The following is a 13841-nucleotide window of genomic DNA, read 5'->3' as shown; positions in this document are numbered from 1 at the left end:
AGAGACACTCCTGCAAGGAGGCCTGAACAGAGACACTCCTGCAAGGAGGCCTGAACAGAGACACTCCTGCAAGGAGGCAAGGAAGCCTGAACAGAGACACTCCTGCAAGGAGGCCTGAACAGAGACACCCCTGCATGGTTTCTACAGAGACACTCCTGCAAGGAGGCCTGAACAGAGACACTCCTGCAAGGAGGCCTGATCAGAGACACTCCTGCAAGGAGGCCTGAACAGAGACACCCCTGCATGGTTTCTACAGAGACACTCCTGCAAGGAGGCCTGAACAGAGACACTCCTGCAAGGAGGCCTGAACAGAGACACTCCTGCAAGGAGGCCTGAACAGAGACACCCCTGCATGGTTTCTACAGAGACACTCCTGCAAGGAGGCCTGAACAGAGACACTCCTGCAAGGAGGCCTGAACAGAGACACTCCTGCAAGGAGGCCTGAACAGAGGCACCCCTGCATGGTTTCTACAGAGACACTCCTGCAAGGAGGCCTGAACAGAGGCACCCCTGCATGGCTTCTACAGAGACACTCCTGCAAGGAGGCCTGAACAGAGACACTCCTGCAAGGAGGCCTGAACAGAGACCCCCCTGCATGGTTTCTACAGAGACACTCCTGCAAGGAGGCCTGAACAGAGACACTCCTGCAAGGAGGCCTGAACAGAGACACTCCTGCAAGGAGGCCTGAACAGAGACACCCCTGCATGGTTTCTACAGAGACACTCCTGCAAGGAGGCCTGAACAGAGACACTCCTGCAAGGAGGCCTGAACAGAGACACCCCTGCATGGTTTCTACAGAGACACTCCTGCAAGGAGGCCTGAACAGAGACACTCCTGCAAGGAGGCCTGAACAGAGACACTCCTGCAAGGAGGCCTGAACAGAGACACCCCTGCATGGTTTCTACAGAGACACTCTGCAAGGAGGCCTGAACAGAGACACTCCTGCAAGGAGGCCTGAACAGAGACACCCCCTGCATGGTTTCTACAGAGACACTCCTGCAAGGAGGCCTGAACAGAGACACTCCTGCAAGGAGGCCTGAACAGAGATACCCCTGCATGGTTTCTACAGAGACACTCCTGCAAGGAGGCCTGAACAGAGACACTCCTGCAAGGAGGCCTGAATAGAGACACTCCTGCAAGGAGGCCTGAACAGAGACACTCCTGCAAGGAGGCCTGAACAGAGGCCCCCCTGCATGGTTTCTACAGAGACACTCCTGCAAGGAGGCCTGAACAGAGGCACCCCTGCATGGTTTCTACAGAGACACTCCTGCAAGGAGGCCTGAACAGAGACACCCCTGCATGGTTTCTACAGAGACACTCCTGCAAGGAGGCCTGAACAGAGACACTCCTGCAAGGAGGCCTGAACAGAGACACTCCTGCAAGGAGGCCTGAACAGAGACACCCCTGCATGGTTTCTACAGAGACACTCCTGCAAGGAGGCCTGAACAGAGACACCCCTGCATGGTTTCTACAGAGACACTCCTGCAAGGAGGCCTGAACAGAGACACTCCTGCAAGGAGGCCTGAACAGAGACACTCCTGCATGTTTACCCGAGTAGCTGGTGGAAAATACATTTACTACAAAGCAGTTTACTCTTCCTCTTTTCTCTCTCTACTCTCAATTTACAGAGGTGCAGTGTTCATGGTGGGATGTTTAAAACTATCTAAATATACCTGTGATTTGAATATCTCTAAATCCAAGGGAAGCCATATATTATTGGAACCTGCCTATTGACTTTGGCACACGCTGGTAAAAACACAGATGCATGTTCCCATTCAGGGCTATCTGCTTGGGTAGCCTTTCCGTTCATCGCAAGTAAAATACATAAACCAATATTAAACTTGCTCCATTTCATTTGACACTAATAAAGAGGACACATGCTCACTGCAGGTGACATGAGATGGTACGGACTTGGAGCCAGAAGAGGACTGTACATTTAAAATATGTTTTTTTCTATATGAGCAGCACAGACGTTGATTAACTACTAAAGGGTTTATTTCTATCTTGTGTTGTTTATCGATCATTCTGCCAGAACGTGAGCACACAGTGTATATCATCGGTTATTTCTCTTGCTTCATTTTGAAAATACAGAACAAAGAACACAATGATTCAAAATCAAAAAGTCACAACTATTTCTTAAACACATGTTATTTTAAAAAGATTAATTACGGAACTGTAATGAACGAATTTACATTCTGGCTTTGTAAATTATAAAATAGTTCAAATAAATATCACTAACAGATCCATGTTAATGGAAAACTGAGAAATCCACAATACAGAAATGTGAAGTTATGCAAAGAAAAAATCCAATATCACTGATAAGAAGCAGAAGTCGATAGGCTGCAATTATAGTTGGATGTTGTATATATCCTAATCTGAAGTTGCTTATGTTCACGTTTTTGGCAGAATACGTGGTGGTCAGTGAGAAATGGGGCCGGCCAGCGCCAGGTAGCACCCCGGGATGAGACAGCACTGGTCTTATGGGTTGTTTCCAAAATGGAAGACTGTCGTGTCCACTTTTCTGAGCCGGGCTCCAGATTAAAAGTGTACAGCTGGGGGGGGGTGGCCCCATGATATCCTGAGCTTCAATAAATCCTGCTTGGCCCATTATTTGAATGATCTGCCGTCAGCTGTGGCTGGCGATAAGGACATAGCAGCTGCAGTCCAAACTTGGTGGCGATTTGCTGAGAGTACGAGGCACTGGGATCAGTTGAGCGCACACCGGCGGCGAATGCTGCCTGGCCTTGGTGGGCTGCCAGATGCCACGTAAATCCTATCAGACGCGCTTTGGCGGGCCACCTTGGGGGAGGTGTCTGGAGCCTTGCACTCGGCGGGTGGCCCCAAGGCAAGATATCGGCTGGTGCCGCGCCCCAGCAATGTAGATTCTGCCTGCACGGTGATGGCTGGTGCCCCTAGCCTCGACCTGACTGAGCCCCCGGTCATGGTCAGGAATGCCAGAGGGGGGACAGGAGAGAGAGCAGAGTGGGCGTGACGCTTCCCCTGGGCACTTCACTACAAGGCTGCTGAAAGGCAACAGCGGTGTGGTTTGCAGCACTGGCGATGCCCGGGTTGACCTCCGCTGTTGCCTGTTGCAGGCTGCTCCTGGCCACATGATCTGCTAAGCATTGAGCTCAGGATTCAGGCTCACAGTGCAGACCTGGAAAGTGGGACGGCACCCTTGCAATCTCAGAAGAGCTGAATTCCACACCCTGCAACGAACATTGCTTCTGTGTGGTGAGACACCTGCACGCCGGACTGGCTGATGGTTGCCATTTGCTGATGCCCACGCTGCTTCCTATGAAGCATTGAACATTGGGAGGTCATATTTGGGGCAGATGGTGGCTACTGTTGGGCCATTTCTCTTGCTACATTGCTGCATTAGTTTTGGTGGATCATTCCCGCGGCCTCAAGGACTGGGCTCATGGTGAGTGTGGGGCTTTGCCCCCCTCTCGAGCGACAGGAGCCTGCTATCTTGCCACCCTGCGCCATGGCGCCACTGTGTGTGTGAGCGTGGGGCCCCGGCGGGGGGGCACTTTTATTCTTGGCGAGATCTTGGCCCTTATGCACAGACCACCGTGCAGGTGATGATTGGGTGGACACCGGAGTAACTCGGGGGGGGGGGGGGGGCGAGGGGGGCTAGTATAAAACACTGGGCCTTCTTGCAGAGCTGGGATAAGTGATACAATAGAAACTAAACTTCTGCATGGTCCTCTGGAGTGGTAGCTGACCAGGTATACAGACGCCTCTGCTGGGAGTGCCGTGGCCGTCCTAGTGCCCTTGCTAAGCCACAGGAGGGACGGAGTGGGGGTGATCTGAAGGGTCTGTGGGGCTGCCCCCCCCAGGTTGACACCTATTGACACAAGCAAGTATCCCCAGAGATAGCACTGGGGTGCGGGACCCGCTGCATGAAGGGCACATCTTGGTAAGCCTGCACTGGGCTGTTAATTTTGGGCTGCGGACTCGGAGAACGCTGAGGGGATACCCTGAGATATTGGACATGTGCTGGGTCTAGAGACGCTCCATGCGGAGGTGACCAGCTACCCCACTGAATATTGTGATACATCAGCCTCTGGCACGTGAGACTTGAGGGTGGAGCACACTTGGCCTCTTTCCCGCCACTGCGAAACCCAAGACACTGTTAGGTTGATCTTCTGGTTGATAACTGACACATTGCCCCTACGGACAAGAATCCTATAGTGGGATAACTGGAAGCCCGCTGTGATCTGTGCTAAACAGTGTGTCCAGCTTGTACTCTGTGGCGAGGCAACATGACGAAGGGCTCTGGAGCCAAGAAGAAGGGTCCAATGGATTTGTATACCAATACCCCCACTAAAACCTCATAGCCTACGCAGCCACCAACCGATAATGAACAACCCTCGGCTTCTTACACCACCAGGGAAGACCAACTCCTTGTGGCGATACAGAATGGATTCATGGCAGTAAATATGAAACTGGATGACATTGTTTCGACCATTGGCTCCTTGAAGTCCAAAATAGAGAAACAGGGGGTGAAGGCAAGCGTCCCCAACCAGCACGATCCTCCCCACAATGAGAGACAATAATGGACTCTCCCAGGATGGGAATAAGGCCACGAAAAAAGTGCGGGTGAGCGTAAATGGGAGTTTATCAATCAGAATAGGGCATGCAAAGAACACTGCAAACTCCGAGAGCGCTCTGTCTGACAATAGCAAAGACAGGCGTATATATTTACAAAAAACGTCATCAGAACCTACACACTATAGGGGGCACAAGTTCAATGGGATTGGGTGGCGACGACTAGCTATAGGCGCTGCTGCGATGTGGTTGGCCTTGGCTGGAGGATGTCACTGGTCAGCCTCGTGGGTTGGGCTGGGCCTGGCGGGTCGGCTGGGTTCATCCGGGCGGTGTTGTTGTGCCACTGTGGCCAGTGTCAGAGATGAATGTCTTTTCCTGACTTCTTTGCCCTAGGCCATGCACACCGCAGTCATTCAGTTATTGCAATAATATCTTCCCTGGTAAATCTTTCAATAGGTTACTCTACAGGTTAATGCAACACAGGAGGAATGCACCTTGTGAGGGGTTTGATGGTGATTCATCAGTACATGGTTACCAGTGTCCTGTTGACCGGTACCATAGGTCGAGGGGCTAAGTCTCAGGGCATGGGACGGGCGGTACATGTCTTTCTGTCTTGTTAGAAGACGTTATGAATGTTCTGCTGTAATGTTGCCATAATATTGGATGTCCTAATTTTACAGGGGCCATTAACCTAAGGTGAGCCGGTGGGTCGTGGAGCTTAAGAAAGGGCGCCTCTGGGTTTGTGCTTTCAGGCTGAGGTTTACTGCTGGGTTGTAAATAATGCAGGTGGCGGGCCGTGGCCTTGGGTGCTGCAGGGGGAACTACAAATCTTTGAAGCGGCTCCAGCCGAGTTGGGGGAGGTGGAGCAGCGCAGCGCGGGCCTCTGCTCTCTCGTCTGGCAGGCTTTTCTGGGAGGGAGGGGGAATGGCCTTGCATGTGCTCACAAAGGTTTTTTCCTCGTGTGTTGCCGATTTTAGGTGGAAGAAGCATAAACATTCGAATAATACATAGTACTAATTGAGTCATTCCAAAGCTCACGTTTTAACATTGCTAATGCCTCTCATATAGCTGATCCGAGCACATTACTTGTACACCATGTTTTTGACAACTACAACATTTTGTTACATGCTTATACATTCGCGGTAAGTGAGGTAGTAGTAAGGTTGGAAGGCGCGCATAGAAACAACTGGCCACTGAGACTGATGGCAGTGGCACATAGTGGGCTTGGACACACGCATAGGGTGGATTTTCGTGCACCCTTTACACAAGCCCTCCATATGGTAGCATTTGTCTTTTCTTTGCACTCTATCAGCATTAGTTTGGTTATGGTGTGGGACAGTGGGGTGTAATCTTTTCAGTGAAACACATAACAAAAAGACCCCCGGGACGCTTTTACTACTTGCGCATAACTGCAGGGATGTGGGTGCTTCATTCCTAATGTCATATGAGCACACATTCTGCCATATTTATACATTTTACAGGTTTTTTAGTCAAAGAGGTTGTGGAGAGAACGCTTTCATCGCAGGTAGTTTTCTCATTAGTATTTGGGAACTTTGCTTTTATCAAATGACCATTTTACAGTTCTTTTTCCACCCAGGCCCTGCTGACCGGGTCATGCTGGGAGCAGCTATACACTGCGGAAGGTGAAATGTTACAGTGTTGGTTTTTTACACTAGCTCATGTCCGTCTTGTTCGTGGGAACGGGCTCTCAGCGGATCTGCCAGAGAGCTGTGGCCACAGGAATAATTGAAACTCTCCAAAGGTGGGGGCCGCGCTGCGGTGCGCAGGGCTCACACCATCTTCATTAGACAAAATGGTTTCCGAGGCCTAGCTAAATTCAGCAGGTTTGGTCAATGTCTTTGGCAGGTGACCCACCCACCACCTGGGCCCTGGTGGTAGAGAGGGGACCCCTGATGAGCCATGGCCCTCACCGGGGGAGAGGATGCATGGGAGGGGGTCTTTTGGACCAATCCTCCCCTACAGGGGCCCATATCACAGAGGCTGGGATGATGATTTGCGAGAAGGAGGATAAAGTCGATAAACACAAGCGCGATATAGCACATTTGCAACAGGAGGTCAGCAAAATCTGCAAAAAACGGACAACTTGGAATCACGGTCTCGACGCAATAACATTCATATAATTGGGATTCCGGAGGCAGCCTTTAAGGGCACGATGAAATACTTCATCAAAAAACCTATTGAAATCAATGTTCGATCCATCTGAATTCTCTCAGCACTTTCTTGTGGAAAGGGCGCACCGCATCCTGGCTCCTGTCCCGAAGGCTCCTCACCGTACCACCCTTGCTAAACTCCTCAACTATCGAGATAACAACCCAATCTTGTGCATGGCCAGAGAAAAAGGGACCCTGAGGTATGAATCCTCAGACATCCATATATATCCTCCTTTCTCCGACAACATACAGGCTAAGTGTAAATCATATGACTCAAGTTAAAAAACAACTGCGCATGAGGCAGGTCCCGTATACCCTACTATACCCAGCAAAACTGTGCATACAATATGGCGGCCGGGCGCATATTTTTGAGAACCCGACGGTGGCAACAGCCTTCATCGAATCCTCCATTCCCATACCACTCCCGAGGAGAGACAGGTGTTGCGGGGGTAGCCCCCACCCAGTGTGCAATAACGAGCCAGATGTCATGGACAATGACTAAATATCACAGATGGTGCTGTGTCATCCCCCTTCATTAACCATGGGTACACACATTCTGCAAATTGGGACGGGCTGCTGCAAAGCAGCCATGTCGGTCCGATAGCACAGCGAGTAGAGCGCTCACTTTGACATCTGTACAGAGCCTGCTGACGCAGGTTCAAATCCCGGCAGGGCCAAATTCAGCCTTTCATCCTTCCGAGTTCGATAAATGAGCACCACACCGTGGGTAATAATAAGCAGCGCTCAGATACCTGAGGGTTCGTAGCGCTATATAAATGCTAAATTCTTATTATTATTATCTGAAAAGTACTGTTCGCTGCTCACTGTGCACCCCAGGGGATATCCAAGTGTGTTATGTTTCTTTTTTGGGTTCCATCGTCGAGTTGGGGTTATGATGAGGGAGGTGGGGATGGAAGGTGTCAAGTTTTGGGTCAATGACACAAGTTAATCATGGGTGTATGGGTTTCACATGTTTTGTATTGTTAAATACATTGTTGAAAATCAGTGCAGACTGCTCCTCGACCACACATTACAATCTTGTCCTTTGTTTCACCCATCCAAACTTGGGTGGTAATTTGTCAAAGCTAGTGCATGATAGATAACAACATTTCATTCATGTGAGGGAATATCCGAGGACTCAATCACCCCATTAAGTCACGCAAGGTGGTGGCGTACATTAACCGTCAAGCCCCAAGTATGGTGATGTTACAGGAGACGCATGCTCAAGGGGTCCTTAACTAAGGGTTTGCTGCTACCTGGAGGCCTCAACGAAGTTACACTAACTACTCATCGCAATCACGAGGAGTAATGACGGTGATACACTGCTCTATCCCTTTTAAAGAAACTAAACGCTGCATAGACTCAAAAGGGAGATATGTTATTCTAAGGGGTGAATTGGCAGGTATCTCCAAAACCTTAGTGAACACACATGGCCCAAATGTTGATGACCCCGAGTTCTGTGGTCAGGTTTTGGATGTCCCATTAGGGGGGCCCATACGTGTATTATTTGGGGAGGTGACTTTAACCTAATATTAGACTGTGTTGGATCAATCCAGATCCACTCAACGTGAATTAACCAATGTAGGCCGCGCGATATTCAACATAATGCAACACCTTGATCTCATAGACGTGTGGAGAGATCAAAACATGGACAAACAAGAGTACACATACCATTCGGCGGTCCACGACGCCCATTCGAGGATCGATTATTGGCTGATTCCTGCCACACTGATGACACAGGTAAAAGATAGTAAGATTCTTCCTCGACCAATTTCTGACCACTCCCCCATCATCATGAGGTTGATGAGGGAAGGACTGGCTATCCCCAGTGCCCCATGAGCCTGCCTCCCACATGCCTGTCGACCAGTTTTTTCTGGAGACGTGTCAGAACGAAGTAGTCGATTTTTTTCATAGAAATGAAGGGACGGTACAACATCACAGCACTGTCTGGGAGGCTTTCAAGGTGTGGGTCAGAGGGCAGATGATTTCTATTGCTTCAGGTGCTCTAAAGGACACAAGGCGGGAGCTGGGCAGGGTAGAATCGGACCTTGACAAGCTTGAAAACGAATACGGCAGCACACAAGATCGGGCCCTGCTGGGTATTATTAAGGGTAATCTTCTGAAGTTCAGGTAGTTGGCAGATAGGGAGGTCCATCTATTGTATTAAACCATTGGAACACGGTGGTGAGGCGGAGAGACCAGGCCGGCTTCTTGCTAATGCAGTTAGTTCCGAAAAGGGTGTGCAATATATTACAGGTATTAGGGGATCCTCTGGACTCATCTTTACTAGCCCAGAGGCGATAAATGGTGAATTCTATAGGTTCTATGAATCTCTCTATTCAAGATCCGATGGCAGCTCAGCTGGAGAGCTATCCGGATGAAATACCGCTTTCTGTGCTGCCATTAGATGCACAATTGTCCATTAATCAACCGCTGATCCCCGAGGAGATTACTGATGCCATTATGTCACTTCCGCCTGGTTAGGTACCTGGCCCTGACAGAATGGGCATGGAGTTCTACAAGGAACTCTGTGCCACCCTTGTTCCTAGACTGCTGTGAGTATGGGAGTAGTTGCTCCGACTTGGCCGAATTCCCCCCTCCCTTACTGAAGCAGTAATTACACTACTGCTGAAGCCCAACAAACCCACTGTGGATATGGACTCCCACAGGCCGTTATCCCTAATCAATTCGGGTTCTAACATTTTTGCCAAATTGCTGTCCTCACGTCTTCTCCCATACACGCCAAAGCTGGTCCATCTGGATTAATCAGGGCTTATCCCTGGACGTTCAACAGCGTTCAACCTGCAAAGGCTATTTGGTATTATTTCACAGCTCAATCCACAGGCGCAGTCAGTTGCTGCCTCGCTGGATGATGAGAAGGCCTTTGATTCGGTCTCCTGGCAGTTTTTATTTTCAGTGCTACGTCAGATGGGATTGGGGGATTTCTTTATTCAATGTATCCGACTGCTGTATGCTTCTCCGGCAGCTAGGGTCCGCACTGGGGTCACAATTTCCCCCGCATTTATGCTGAGGCACGGCACGAGGCAGGGTCGTCCGCTGTCCCCTTTATTATTTGCGCTTACAATAGTGACCCTTGCATGCATAATACGTCTTAAACACATTCACTGTGGTCTACATATAGCTGGCCCGCCACAAATAATTTCCCTTTATGTCGATGATATGCTGCTGTACATACGAGATCCGGTTTTAAATCTGGCCCCGATATTGGAGGAGGTGCATAAGTTCTCCGCCCATTCGGGATATTGTAATAATGAATCTAAATCGGAGCTATTTCCGCTGATCAATACTTCTAATGTTCCACAGGATCTGGCTGGATTTCGATGGGCCCCGGACAAATTTAAATACCTATGCATAGGGGTCTCTCGTACACACCACTCCCTATTAGCTGAAAATCATGAGAAATATTTACAAACGCTAGTGTACAAATTGGGTCTCTGGACCAGGCTCCCCATCTCCCTGTATGGCAGGCTCTCCTTATTAAAAATGATTGTGTTCCCCAAATTACTGTACTGCTTCACTAACATTCCGTTTTGGCCAGGTGTCGTGTTCTTTGAGAGGCTACGATCCTTGGCGATCGGCTTGGTTTGGGGCGCTGGTACCCCACGGATGAGATGGGAGGGTATGACCAGGCCGTTTGAACAGGGCGGCCTGAAGGCCCCTAACTTTGAGCCATACTACAAGGTCTTGCAGGCACAATTCTCCGGCTACAGGTACTCCCCACAAGAACGGCTGTTACATGCGGCTCTGGAGAGGTACAGCGCCTCCCCCTCGAGCTTGAGTACTATAGTTCTTGCCAATCAGCATGCGGACAGATGCACATTTGACCCGGTCCGCACAACTGTGAACACATGGGCTAGAATATTCAAGAGGCTCGGTGCCTCTACCACATACGTAGGTGCACTACCACTCTGGAACTGCCTGGGCCTTCCTGCAACATACGATAGGGACATACAAAAAGGGTCGGACCCCAAATAGGGACATACAAAAATGGTGGGACCCCAAAGACACTGACATTACATGATCTTTTTCCAGATGGCTCCTATGTTTCGTATGCAGACTTTCCGAAAAATTGGGTAATAATCCAATTAAATCATTAAAATACTACAGGATGAGAGCAGCGATCAGGAGTCGTTGGTCATCAATCCCAGCCGAGCCAAGTGAATGTGCAATCCTAGGGACTGTAGTTACTGGTGGGAACCCCTGAGGGCTGCAATCCAGACTATATAGGGAATGACAGGGTTCTCAGATACCCGCTCAAGATGTCAAGGGAAGGTGGGAAACAGATTTAAATAGGATAGCCGATGCTAAGTGGCTCCGCTGGTGTCGTCTGACCAAAGAGGTATTCCTTAACGCTAGATACAGGTTGATACAATTCAAGATACTAAATCAGCTGCATTATACTCCCGCACAAATTGCTAGGTTCGCTTCCGCGGCAGGTGGCAGCTGCGCTAAGTGTGGTGCTGACGTGGCCGATTCTTTTCATATGTACTGAACTGTCCACGAATAGTCCAGTTCTGGCAGGCATTCGCTAATTGTCTACATGAGATCACAAACATCCCTCCCACACTGTTGCCCCCCAAATACTTGTTTGGTGACATCGGAAAGGTATCTGTTAAAATACATCGCCTCTTTAATTGGGGATGTTTGATCGCCAAAAAATGTATATTTAGACAATGGAAATCGAAGGTTGCCCCGACCATTAAAATGTGGAAATTGACATATGCTAATGAGGGGCAGGAGGGCTATGTTTCCCTGGTGACACTAAGTTGCAGGCCTAAGGACATTTGCAAACCATTCCGGGAATACCTGCGGAAGCGGAGGTCAACTCAATAGATGTGTTGTGATGCATGTTAATTTTATTGAAATTTGATCAAATGTTTATCATTACGCTCAAGTTTGATGACAACATATCGCTGTATATATGTGTTTCTGAGAATGTATGTCTTGCACTGCACTAAATAAAGTTTTTAAAAAAAAGTGTACACACACACACACACACACACACACACACACACACACACACACACACACACACACACACACACACACACACACACACACACACACCCCCCCCCCCCCCCTTCAGCAACAAAAACCTCATCACCACTTTACCACCAATACAGATACTCTGGAGCGACCACCTCATCATTCCATTTGTGATCATGCTACCAACTAAAGCACCCAAACAGCCCAACAAACTTCAAACTATCTTGAAAGGAAACTGGAAGTCTGTCTAAAAGGTAGCAACTTAATAGAACACCTTGAATTCACAAAACCATCAACCACTAGCCTGGATGAAACCGACTGAGGAAAAAATAGAGATATTTCATAAATGGATCACCAAAACATCAACTGCATCAGCCCGGTTAAACATTTCGCCCGATCACGAAAGAGAGCAATGGCAAAATGGTTTACTCCACTCAGTGCCATGAAGAAAAAAAAAAGAGCTAGAACTGGAATGGAGGAAAAAAACGATCAGGCAACATTTTTAAAAAAAAATAAACAAGTCACAATATCAATAACAAATTTGATTTAAAAAAAGGAAATTCAAACTCCCACAAAGAAACATAACAACCGAATCACCAAAGCTGCCAACAGCCAAAAAGAATTGTTCAACATCATCAATGAAATGAGGTACCCACCGGGATGCAATAACACTATGGTACCGTCACAAAAACTATGCAACGATCTTTCAGATAAATTAAAAAATAAAACCAGTGACATCTATTGAATCATACAAAGCAGACCAGTCACCCAAAACACACAACCAACCCTGCCAACCGTCGAACCCCAGAACAAACTCCAAATTTTCCCACAAATATCAGTAGAGACATTAGTCAAGCTCGTAAGACATAGCATTAAAGCACATTGTTGGAATACTACAGACACCTCCTTAACCTATCATTCGCAACAGGGAACGTTCTGTGAATGTTCAAATCAGCATACATCAAAACACCCTTCAAGGACAGGGCACGTGACATGGAAGACCTACCTAACTACAGACCAATTTCAAACATTCCCTACCCTGCAAAACTGCTAGAAACCTACGCCCACAAACTAACACAAGAGAAAGTAGAAAAAAAATCAACTGCTCGTCCAGGCATAAGTCAGCTTTAGACCCATGAAAAAAATAGCAATTAGCAACCTAGCCTTGCTTTGGATTGAATAATTCCTAACTGATCGAACCGAAACAGATAAAACACTTTAAATCCGCTCCATGGCAGTACCACAAGGATCGTCCCTATCTTCCTCCTACACATGAAAAAAAACCATCCTACCATTCCTCCATCTCCCTCACCCATAAAGCACTTAGCATCATTGCCCTCGTCATATCCAGAATAGACTATGCCCACAGCCTATACCTCGTAATGCCGGAACACTTGCTGAAGAAACTGCAACGTATCCAAAATGCAGCGGCCAGATTCCTACTCAAACTATAACGAAGAAACCACATCACCCCAGCACTAAAAAGGTTACATTGGCTGCCAATCAGACAACAAATCACTTTCAAAACAACGTGCATAGCGCACAGAGCAATCCATGGCCAAGCAGCAGAATTCCTACACAAGAAAATACCATTTACCTATCAACAAAGTACTCAAATCAAGTAACGACATCCGCCTAGAACCAAAACTATACACAAGAAAAAAACATGGAGGATCCTCATTCTCCCACCTGGCAGCAAAAAACTTGGAGCACCCCCCCGAAAGAAACAAGACAAGACGAAGGACCACCTGAAATCCGGAAAATTACTTAAAACTTGGCTCTTCACCTCAGAACCAGATGGAACCAGATGGAAATGACTAGAAAACAAAGACCTGACTGGAAATAGAACGCGCCTCAACACACGCACACGATGTACCCACCCCCAAGCCTTTCCCCCACGTTAAGCATATCATAGGGTCAGACACACTGGTTGCAGACGAGGGAGAAACAATGCATAACTAGCACCCAGGAGTCCAGAGAAAGCATAAAGGAGCGTAGGGATGGGATACCACCCTGGAAGCTCCGGGTGGCGATGACAGGCACACCCCTTTAACGACCCTAAGAGTGAGCACTGCAACCAGACTCAGGGTGGGGGGGGAGCCCCTCACC

The sequence above is a fragment of the Ambystoma mexicanum genome, chromosome 9 (genome assembly GCF_040938575.1).
Source record: "Ambystoma mexicanum isolate Mex_15411 chromosome 9, UKY_AmexF1_1, whole genome shotgun sequence".
Lineage (NCBI taxonomy): Eukaryota > Metazoa > Chordata > Amphibia > Caudata > Ambystomatidae > Ambystoma > Ambystoma mexicanum.
Note: the sequence above shows the minus strand (reverse complement) of the source record.